Source organism: Brienomyrus brachyistius, unplaced genomic scaffold (assembly GCF_023856365.1).
Source record: "Brienomyrus brachyistius isolate T26 unplaced genomic scaffold, BBRACH_0.4 scaffold60, whole genome shotgun sequence".
In the NCBI taxonomy this organism is placed as follows: Eukaryota; Metazoa; Chordata; class Actinopteri; order Osteoglossiformes; family Mormyridae; genus Brienomyrus; species Brienomyrus brachyistius.
Window position 1 is genome coordinate 172,075 of NW_026042335.1, and position 12,231 is coordinate 184,305.

A 12,231-nucleotide genomic window follows, 5' to 3' on the forward strand; every position below is an offset into this window, starting at 1 on the left:
TCTGAAGATTCCATATGGCTGAAGATTTCTGACAGCAAGCAAAATGTAACAAACTGTGAAATAATGTGATGCAGCGCATGTTCATGTATAAATGTAACAAACTGTATAATGATGTGATGCAGTGCATGTTCATGTATAAATGTAACATCAGGAGGGGTCCAACACATAACTGTATACACATAACTAAATCCACTTCACACAAGTAAGATGATACTTAATGCCTCCTATTAATTTGTATTCTTGTATACTTATTTTTACATATTTCAGCTATTTATGCGTGTAATAATAATAAAAAGTTTATAATTCTAATTGGAAAGCTTTTATAAATGTTTTTGTTTAATGCTGTATATAGAAAAACATTCAAGGACCAATGCTCGCAATCTACATCAACTATGTTGGTTAATTTTATATTGACACAGAGCTCAACTGTCAAAAATGTTTGTCAAAGGACAATATTATTGACACTTTAATAAAGCAAATATGAAAATAGTTGGAATCTCATTTATCTGTGATTATGACAAAGGTTCCATTTCCAAATGCGATTTCATTATAGAACAGAGCAGCACAATAATACACTGCAGAATCTGACGGCTCCACGTTAGAAATAGTGAGGTTAAAACTCCCCTCTGCATTCAGTAAGGAGTAACGTTTTATGTTTTTATATTCCTTGTAAAATTCACCAGGTACGTAGAGAAGTGCTTTCGCCATGAGCTGGGGCTTCTGACCAGCAGCTTGCTAAAACCAAACTGCAAAAGAAATATCTTCTGGACGGAAGCATGTCAGGGTCACACTGTCTCCATGCTGGACCCTCATCAGGTATCTGGGCTGAACAACATTCAACATCAGTGAAGTGTCTGGAAAAAGAGAGAAACACAAATGAATAAACAAACAAACAAACAAACAAGCAAATAAATAAATATCATAATAATAATCAGAATACCCATTACATATGATGAAGATTAAATGGCCAAATACTTATTACACTAATCACATCGTACAGGATATATAAAAATCCCCACAAAATATGATTTAATAGTATAGAACCCTACTAATGAAAATGAGAAGACCAAAGAGTCTGAACATCTTTGCGGTTCCACTGTTTAGAATAAACTGCTCTGCTGCTAAGTGAGAGATCATGGTCATGGTCGGGATGAAAGGGCAGGAAACAGAGAGGAAACAGAGAGACACACATCAGGCTGATCTGATTGGCTGTTCACATGGGAACTTACGTAATAGTGAAAAAGCATCCTAATGTGCACTTATGTATTTGTACATAAGAAAAAACAGAAAGAATAAAACATAAGAAAAAAAGGAATCTTTTCTAATGTCTTACCTGCCTCTGCAGGCATCTGCTGTAATGTCCTCACATGCTGCATCCATGTCAGCCAGCAGGGTCATCTGAGCATGTGGCTGGCGATCGTAAGCCTTCTAACTCCATGCTGAGCAGAGCCCCTCGATCGGGTTAAGGAATGGGGAGTAGGGGTCCATGATGTTCTTTCATTGTCAGAAATTGCACCACTGTACTGTGCCCAGTCAATACATGCTTGGCAAATTAAGGTTCATGAGAAAAAATCTTGAGGAAATGCAGAGTTCTGGAGGAGATTCTCATACTATAGATGATGGCATGTGTTTATGCGCCATACTGAAGAAACTGTACAAATTGCTAGACATAAAACACAGGACTGGCAACTTTCAGCAGAAAATAGATGGTACATTTTAACACCTTGATAAAAAACTTAAAATCCATAGTATGTGGGACAACCTTACAGAACCTTTAGTAGTCATTGTTCAGAACATTAACACGGATTAAAAACAATTACTATGAAAGTGCATTATTCAGTTAAGTTGTCCTTTTGTGAAGAGAAAAACTGTCTTTGAAAAAGAGAAACAATAGAACTAAGCTGCTGCGTTGGCGCCCCCTCGTGGTGAATTGAGGATAGTTCTGTCTGAACCAGCTCAGCAGGAGATTTGGTGTCAGCTGTCGTGACAAACTTCCTGCTTAGTGAAGGAATCTAGCGGTTTGAAGGGCAGACATAAATAAATAGACGGTATGTACTTTTGATATATTGAGAGTCAGCCGAGACACATTTGGGGATGGCAAGAGGTTCAATATTTATTAACTTATCAGCTCCGGGAACAACGCATAAACACTCAACTTCCCTCTCTTGCCTTCTTCTACTTCCCTCCAACTATATGCTACTACTGCCATCTAATGGTTGAATCCAAGCTACTACAGTACTGCACAACATGCAACCCCAGAGGATGGTAGAGACACAGAAGGCAACGTACTGTACGGGGTTTATTGTTGGGAACACGCAAACAGAACTGGAATCAGCAAGTACAATCGAGTCCAAAAGCCAGTTCTACAGGTGGCATGCGAGACGAAGGACAAGTACAAGGAAGAGGTCCGGGAGGATCAGGATGGGATGGGATGGAATGGCAGCAAAGCAGGCGGATGGACCGGATCGGGGTAGACAGGAGGAAGACCGCCCTGTACTTCTTATGAAAACCCTCAACAGTACCTTGCATATAATGCAGCGCCAAGCAGAACTAAACAGGGAGTTGACGTAACTCAGGTGTGGCTGCTGCCGCTGCATTCTCCCGAGGGGGGCGTGACAATACAATGAATAATGAACATCTTTAAATCGGTAAAATACGATTTACGGATATATCATTATTCGTACGCCATAATTATTTAGAAATTTGACCGACATTATCTGACCAATAATTGTACATTTTGCTCGATTAACCCTCTCTTACCTGATAATTTCAAGTGCGCTCTCATCTCCACTGCTGTCAGTGTATAATTCTCCTCAAGTCCCTCGGCCACATCACGCGAGCTGGAGGCATGTTTGGCGAGTCAGATTATCATGAGAAGGAAGAGATACATTGTGTTGTTCATATGTCATTGAAGAGACCTTGTTTCATGAACAATGAACTTTTATTTAACCACCAACATCTTCCATGCAAACCCACAACCTGCTCTGTGCCGTCGGTCTCCCTACCCCTTGTCTTTACCTCCTCCCAACCCTCCAGGTCTCTCTGCTGGTCACCAAAAGTACTGCACTACATATCAACACATCCCCCTTTCTTTAAAGCAGAGAACAAACATGCCTTAACATACCAAAATATTATATTGGCATTGTCAACGTCAGTATTCCCATTTTCATCATATCATTACTGTTTTTTTTTTTACATTTCACAATGCTTTCAAATAACACAAAACTCTTAAAAAAAAATAAACGCCCTAATTTTCACACCCTGCCAGCTAACAGCTCGTTCTAAGGCAATAACCGACACCATTGCCACCTTTATTTGTAAAAATATCCAGCCTTACGGTGTAATAGATAACTGCTCCACATCTTGGAGCTGAGGTATCACATACCACATAGGAAGTTTTTCACCAGAAAATGAATCCCTGTTCTGTATGACAAAGTGAGACCGATAGCTGAGTGCCTAAAGAGCCGCAGTAACATATGATGTGATAGTCACTGCACACTACATAAAAGTCTTTATTCCTGAGCATGTGTTACTGCATTACCGAAACTGAATGTTTGGTGTACATAACGGAGATGGGTTTTTTTTTCTTCAATGAAGTTGCTTGTAATGAAAGTTTTTATCCGTGTTTTGTTGCAATGTCTTAGCAAGTTCACCTACACGGTATGTGTACATGCACTCACGCTTTACTCAATTCTCTGTTTAATAATGCTGGCATTTCACATGGCATTGCGAGTGTAGCTCGTCTGGATTTCTGTGTAGTGTTAATTTATCAATTTGGTAAAGTCTGCAGTTTGGCAAAGTATTTGAGTCTATCCTTAATGCAAATTCGTTTGTCTTTCAGAAAATTTATTTGTGAATGACAAAATGGAACTGAAAATTGGAGATTTTGGACTGGCGGTCAAGCTGGAGCCGAGGGAGAAGTAGGTGTTTTTTGCAGAATTCCTGGCTAAGCTTTCAAATTTGTTTATACAGCAAACTAAAGCACATGTGCGCTTAACGTTTTCCATTTGTGTGTGTTGTAGAAAAGTGTGTGGTACTCCAGTCTACATGGCTCCAGAAGTGTGGAAACGGGAGGGCCATGGAACAGAAGCAGAAGTCTGGGCACTGGGCTGTGTCATGTACGTATACCCTATCAACCCTCCTCCCGGCCAAAGATCAGCATGGCTAATAAAATCTGTCTAACATTTTAAGAAGACATGTGTCTAACATACATAAATATGTTTTTTTTTCTACTTGAAATAGAAAAGAAAAATGAATACTGGCACACAGTTGAGAGGAATTGCTCTTTTGGAAGCACAGCATTTTTATGTCAAATGTGAAAGACCTCAAACACCTTTGCTGCCTTTCTTACTACAGGTACCAGCTTCTGGTTGGGGAAATCCCATTCGATCACGACGATCGCTGTGAAATGATAAAGAACATCAAAGAAGCTAAATTTATTCTACCCCAGAACCTCGGTATTGAAGCTGGGAAACTGATGGGCAAAATATTTCAAATCGACCCACGGGATCGCCCGTCATCGCAGAATATCCGTGGCCACAAGTTCTTCACAAAGGTTGGTCCACTTGCAAACTGGTGGGATGTGGATGATTAGCTGGTCTGCTGAGGTCACTGGTATTTACCCTTCCTATAAAATTACAGTAACAAAAGATGGATGGATGGATGGATGTATGGGATTGGTTTGCTTAACTGATGCATGTTAAACCAACACTCTAGGGCTTCACTCCAAAGACACTGCCAGCTAGTAGCTGTGATAAAGCGCCGCAGCTTAAAGCAGTAAATCGATTTGTGAAGATTTTCAACTGGTTCATGTACCTGCTACAAAAGAAGCGATCCAGAGGTAAATTCCATCAGCATAAATCACACTAGTAGATCATCTCTCAGTTCCTCAGGCTCAGACGCTTGACCTGGCAAATCCATGCTTTCTCGCAGTTGAGCCTTTACTGGAGGATGCAAAGCAGAGCAGTCTTGAGATCCCCCAGCCTGTGGAGTCACGCCAAATTGACCTGGTCGAGTTGGTCAAAGTGGTTGAGGTAAAGATGTGCTATTCACAATAGTGAATCCTTGTCCTGTCCCATCTCTGTTACCATTCTGTAGCTTAAGCTTGTCTTGGTGTTTTGCATGGATAAAGCTGGGGTATACTGAATTAGTGTCGTCCTCCTTGGACCTTGTGAATGCCATGGTAACTGAAAACTCAATTTTTCTACACAGAGAGCTGTAGAGGAAGTACTGAGTAAGTGCAGTGACGCCCTACCATTGAGTGCCTCCCCCAACTTCCTGTTCACGCCAGTTCCAGCTTTATGGATAGGGATGAAAAATGGAAAGACATACACAGAAAATAAAATGCACAACCAAACATAAAATACACATTAACTGAATCTGTGAGCTTAAGTTTTATACCCTTAGTTTCTCTGATTAAAACTAGATTTAAATTCCTCTTTAACCAATTTACCCTATTTTAGGTTTAGTTACTGTATGTTTAGACTTTCATAGCTAAATTTAGAATCAATAACCAATTACGTCAAGATTAAATTGTAATTGGCCGTAGATTACACTTAGGGATGTTTTTAGATTTAGGTTCACCAGTTCCAATATGTTTTTTGATTACCCTTCTTAGTCCAACTCCACTCAGGTGAAGAAAGGGTAAGTATATAACAACTTAAATGAAATACAAATTAGTTACGTAAACTGCATAAAACAATTTAACAGTCCTACCACAAATCCGGTAGTTAAATGAATATGAGTTGTCAACACAAGAATCGGTTTAGTTCCTTGGGTGACTCACCATCAACATCCAACGATATTCGAATGCAGCTCCAGGAAGTTTAGGTTCCCGCTAAAAGGACCTGACCTGCGTAAGCAAACAGGTATTATAATACACTACAATATTTACTATATCAGTCACTCTGTCTAATCATTACAGTTATAATTAATCAAATATATGACACTATATCAAAGAAAATACTTTTACACATAATGTCCTTTTTTTTGGAGGGGGTGGATCGGGGGGGGAGTGATTTTTTTTTTTATTTGATTGATTGTTTGAACTTTCAAATATGTAAGAAAATACATATTTGAAAATACATACCGAAGAGAGCAGACCTACTTAGTACGCCTCCTCAGTTCTTCCAGTTTGTTGCATTTCAAATATATTAAATGTAAGAAAGTACAAGAATGTAAATTCCTTGATCCATGTGCATCTCATAAATGCCTTCCTAACCATGGATTTGGATACTTTATGCTGATGTTTCATTCGTGAATATAAAAATGATACTATTTGAAACCAATATTCTGTTTGTCATTTCCATTCTAAATGAACAACCAAGATTTTAAAATATATATCTAGAAAGAACGTGTATTAAAACATGTTGAAACACGAGGAATTTACAAAATGCAAATCTACAAACAAGTACGAGAACCAATTTTTTTTTTAAGTGGGCTAATCAACAAATAACCTTTCTTTAACAGGTACTCCGGAGAGATAAGTATTAGTTACCTTTCTTTTACAGCATAAAGAATTGTACATTCACTTCAATACCGAAATGTATTGAATTATATAATGAACTCAAAATACACATATTTCTAAACCAAATTACTAAATTGTGCCTCTTTACTGCACACACGTTTAGCGAATAAGGAAAATGTACCTCTGGTCAAAATGTGCTCACGCGGCTGCTCCGTGCCTCATGGGTGACTAGTAGCAGGAAAAAACGTTCAGCCATCACAACCAATGTTGTCTCGCTCTCTGAATATTTCTTTAATATTTCGGTGTATCTCCAAAAGAAAAAACTTTTTGCTCTTTGTAATACACCGTCTAAGAAAACTACGTGACTAAATTTTTTCAGGCAACCTGGAAAAACCGGAATATTCCTGTTCTTCACTTATGAGAGGGCGTGGCTTCACTCAAGCCAATTGAGTTTAACCTCTTAAATCCCAGATGGTTTTAACTACACTATTTTTCTGCATAAAACGCATGTTACATATTCAACTGTGTCTTTCTCATCTCTTTAGTGTTGTGTCTGTCTTTATTTGAAAAATGTGCATCGTTAATGTGTTTGGCACTCTCCTAAACGTCAATAACCAGAGACAGACAAATGGGAGGAAGTAAAAGACAAACAAAAAAAGTATCAAAATGACAGTGTTGCATTTTTTTAACACAGAAAGAGTCATTTCAGCTTTACTGCCACCTATGAGTTAATGGCTGCCAATGTTTATGTTAAAAGTGTCTGCAAATAAGTTTAACACGGTATCTTACTGAAAACGCGCCGCCTTCTGCCTGCTGTCATTCCGCTAAGATATAGGCGACTCTGGTAAGTAACAGGTAAAGTTGTCGTTTAAAGTAATGCAAATGTGCATTGCCGGTTTTACTATATCACGTTACGTCATTTATAGTTGTAGTACAGTGCATTCTGAATCCATCCTAACTAGCCATCTAGCTCATGTGAACATGAAGCAGTACCGCCTTCCAGCTTGGTTTTGCAGAGGGGTTGGTTGCAAATGCAAACAATCCCTTAATGTCCGTGTGTTGTGTTCAGATGTGAAAATAAAAGATAACTGTCAAATTCACTGTTTATGTCCTATTATACAAGATAGCACTGTAAAATAATTTGCTATGCATATGGATGCCCTGCATTGGTGCTGGGATCCAGCGGGCCCCAACGGAAATCTCGCGGGAGCGGGCGGCTAAAAATAGACAGCGGATCCCAAGATTATTGGCAGGATGGAGAATGTAACTGATGTCATTTATTTTGTGTTATATATTCGTGTTTGTTCTGAGCCATTGTATTAAGTTGTGATGTTCAGCTAGTTTGAATGTATTTCTTTGAAATTGGGTTCAGGGTTATCTTTTGTTTTTAAGCTGATCTTGTTTGTTTATAATGATATTTAAACATTTGTTCTATCAATTTGCTTATTGTTGTTTTTAATAACTGCAGATATTTGCACATTTGATTAGTTTTTGGGCTCAGTTTACATTTTTTCGTGATTTTTTGTTGAATTTGTTTTATTTATTCAGTTCTTGTTCTGCTGGAATAAAAATTGAATGCATATAAACTTATTTAATCATACAGTATATCTGTTAATGGATCTGCGGGTGCGGGCGGGATTGGACAGAAATATTGCGGGGGCGGGTGGGAGTGACAGAGACAGCCCGTGAGAGCGGGTTAAAAAAAAACAGTCCTGCGCACGGCTCTAACACTAGTGTTTGTTTTTAGTTCTTGATGCCCCCAGTCGGTAGCCCATGTATGTAAATATGTGGGTAGGATAACGGTTAAACCCCCCGATTCCCATGCAGCATTTGATCACAATTGATTGCATTCATGCTGGGAGGAGTCATCCTGTCTGAGCAGAGTCTCTGCTGAAGCTGTGTGTCAGCTTATTCTCCAGGTCTGACTAGTTTTTGTGTCGCTCCCCACACTTCTGTCACAGTAGATAGTCCTGCCTGCCATGCGGCTTAATTAATGAAGCGGCTCTTTCCTTGCATCTAATAAATGCAGCAGCTATTTACTTGCATCTCTCACAGAAGCAGATGCTCCCTTACATTTGATCTACTACAGTTTTTTATAAGGTGTTTCCTTTGCTTTTGTCAGCCCTAATTCCCAAGTTTCTTTTGCAGTTTTTCCTGATATCTCTGCCACAGCTTCAGCTTCATTTTTTGCAGCCTCTCCTACACTGTCTGCTCTGGCTGCATCTTTGGCTCCTTCAACCTCCCTCCTATAGCTCCTGCTGCAGCCAAAGCCCCCACAGCTACACCCACTATTCCTACTACTGCTCCTACACCTAATGCCCCAACTGCCTCAGCTTCTGCAGCTGCTGCCCCAAATGCCCCAGCTCACTCTTTCGTTCTCGTCTCTTGATCTCAGACTCCTCTGCTTTCTCTCCCCTCTCCTCCATCTCTTCTTTTGTCTTTTTTCACCTCCATTGCTATAGCGTCTGCTATTACCTGGAGTGATTTATTTGTGTAATGACAGGGAATCCTTATTCCCTGGCCTGCTATGTAGTTCAATGGGTTGTTTGAGCAGCTTAAAAGTTGACACCCTTCCAGTCATGGAAGAAGGCTGGACTTTGTTCTGTCTCACCACTTTGTTTTAGGGTTTTATTTTATCATTGGCTTTTGGTGTATCCTGCTTGTGTCTTGTTTTTTCTGTGATAGCATAACATGGCACAGGCAAGGAAAAGAGTATAAAGTCTATATTCCTAGTATTTCGGTTTGGATTTTTTGTCAAGTGAAAGTCTTTATGACCATATATATGTGTGAGTAATTTGGTGATTATTGGTGGCTGTTTTGGTAATATGATGAAGACTGATGAAGTACCAGTACAGACTCTGTTTTGGAAAGGGGGGGGGGGGGGGGTTAATTGACGGAGACTGCTACATTCACTCACCTGGAGATAATGAGACTGAGGATTTAATGGGAATTCTGTCTTTTATCACGTGTGTATCTTCCTGGTCAGGATTGCGATGTTGATTGCTGTGTAGACTTTCTTATTGGTGCCGTGCTGTGATGAGCTGGAATGATTTATTGCTTTGAGAGCGTAACCTACCTTATTTCACGTGTGCTGTGCTGTTTTATCAGATGCCCTTAGTGTATGCGTGGGAATTGTGTGCTGCGAGGCATCCAACGTGAGCCCATTGATTAATGAAATAATTGAATAATAAAGTATTCTTATCGCCTCAGTTTCCCTGATTCTGAGTGGAGTATTCTGACCTACTGGACAAGACCGGGGTATAATTAAAGGTGGTGGCAGCTTAACCTGTTGTTTACCGAGGTTTAAATATCGCCCTCTAGTGGCAAGGAAAATCTATTACAGTACATTAAGTCACTTTAAGCCTTTTCCTTATAACATTTACATTTACAGTATTTGGCAGACACCCTTAGCCAGAGCGACTTACATAAGTGCTTCAAGACGCTGCGATGAATTTTTCCGATACTAGCTCAATAAGGACCCAAGCTATGAATACCATCTATCCGAACACTGTTAAGAAAGTGCAACAATTTTTTTTTTTTTGTACACATACACACACTCAAATGTGGGTTATAATGGGCATCAATGGAGGGGAAAACACTTAACGTAGTTTAAAGTCCATATTCCTAGCATTTAATATTTTATTTCTTGTCAAGTGAAAGTATTTATGACCAGATATGTGTGTAAGAATTTTGGTGTCGCTATTTTGATACATTAGACCACATTAACCCTTTTCACATTAAGGAACAGAAAGTGGAAACGCTGCTGCTTTGAAGAAGTCTACTGCCTAGAAAAGTTAAAATAATTGCGTTACATAAAATTCGCAGAAGGCACGTGCATGTGAACAGGAACCTTCATTCCCAATAACATGTGAAACAGCGACCCTGAAGTCACACGTTACGATGGTCACAAAATACGGTGCAACACCTGCAAGGAGCTACCCAGCTCCGCCTGGACCCTTTGGAAATGCCAGACGGCGTTTTGGCCAGAGCGCACCGCGTACGTTCTTTGTTGCTCTCGCAATTTTCATTCTGCTTCATATAAGTATCTGCTGCTCAACGGTTGCCCATCTTCTTGCCCGAAGCAGGGCGACGCTGCTACGCCCCCTGCTGACCGAGACAAGCCAAGAAATATGAGCGCAGGACCAGTGTCACCGACAGAGCGGTATCACCACCATCCTGCGTAAAATGTCAACGTAGATAATGTGAGAATCCTCAGCACTACAGCTAAATATACGTTGGGACCTCATTCAGACCGTGCATGTGATATACACGTATGCTATACTTACACACTCAGTTTTCTGGCACAGAAAGGGAGGCAGGACGCCAGGAAACAGGAAAATGCAGGGTTTAATTAAAGCGAAAAGGAATGAACAAGCAGCAAACACAGATTGACAATATAATGACTAGTCTGGGGAAACAAACTGAAACGGGAACTAAATACATTGAACTAATGACAGGAATGAACATGTGGAATCCACACGCTGATGAGGGGGCGTGGCCACATGGGAGGATCCAATGAGTGGGGAATGATACTTTCCCTCACAAAACGAATATGAAATTCTCTATTCTACTTTAAACAGGTGTCAGCTGAGGCCCAGCACTGTTTCAAAGTAAGAGATTTTTGTTGATCGTTTAATGATTAACAGTACTATAGTGCTTTTGAATAACAGTGATTGTTATGGCATCTGCTGCCAGGAAGGGTCTCAAGGCACTGGGTCCAGTGTATAACCACCCCTTTTCTTCCAAATATAACCTTTTTCTGTTGCTGTGCTGTATTTGGTGCCAGTTAATCTTTGTCAAGAAGATACACACACTGGCCACACAGTTGCAGCACATTTGTCTGCTGTACCCTCATGACCCTGGGGGCGGCATGGTGGTGCAGTGGTTAGCACTGTTGCCTCACACCTCTGGGACCCAGGTTCGAGTCTCCGCCTGGGTTACATGTGTGTGGAGTTTGCATGTTCTCCCCATGTTGTCGTGGGGTTTCCTCCAGGTACTCCGGTTTCCCCCCACAGTCCAAAAACATGCTGAGGCTAATTGGAGTTACTAAATTGCCCGTAGGTGTGTATGTGTGAGTGAATGGTGTGTGAGTGTGCCCTGCGATGGGCTGGGCCCCCATCCTGGGTTGTTCCCTGCCTCGTGCCCATTGATTCCGGGATAGGCTCTGGACCCCCTGCGACCCAGTAAGAAAAGCAGTTTGGAAAATGGATGGATGGATGTACAAATGAATTTAATTATTTTGGAAAATGAACAACAGAGAATAAAAAGGTATTATCTGCATTTTACTGTGGTGGCTAGTGAACATGCGCTCATAGTCATGTGATCAAATCTGGCCAAACCTGGCAGCTTCCCATGATTGTCAATCAGATCTGAATCTGCTGCTCTGGATGATAACAGGCCAGAGGATCTTTAGCCAGAGTCATTTTGCATTTATGGTTGATCTATGCAGGGACCAAGTGAGTTCAATGCAATGCAAAAACATGAACATTACATTTTAAGAGCCATATAGACATTCAAAATGATGATCTTTAAGGCTGCAAGCCATTATCACTGAAACATCACTGCGCTTTTCAGTGAGTTGTGGCTCCTTTGCTCAGTGCCGAGATGGAGGGGGGCACTCAGGAGCACCTTGATGGGAGAACTTCAGGACTGGGGCTCCACAGGCTGACCCCAAAGGGCCCTGCTGTCCCTCGGAGCCGGGAAATGCTGAACGTGGCCCCTGCTCTCAGTCCATGAGCTGGGCACACACAGCATATGTCGCGTGA

General features: G+C 40.7%; 1 long non-coding RNA gene across 2 annotated transcripts; it reads right to left on the reverse strand.

Annotated features, from left to right (window-relative positions):
- Window positions 1-3,681: 3,681 nt before the first annotated feature.
- LOC125725102 (uncharacterized) lies at window positions 3,682-6,845 on the reverse strand. Of its 2 annotated transcripts, XR_007387332.1 has the most exons (5): window positions 6,648-6,845; window positions 5,786-5,851; window positions 5,255-5,296; window positions 4,816-4,943; window positions 3,682-4,627 (listed from the first exon to the last, which is right to left on the reverse strand). It is a non-coding gene; the product is annotated as an uncharacterized LOC125725102 (long non-coding RNA). The 2 variants fall into 2 exon arrangements; XR_007387331.1 differs by having other exon boundaries at window positions 4,816-5,296.
- Window positions 6,846-12,231: the final 5,386 nt, after the last annotated feature.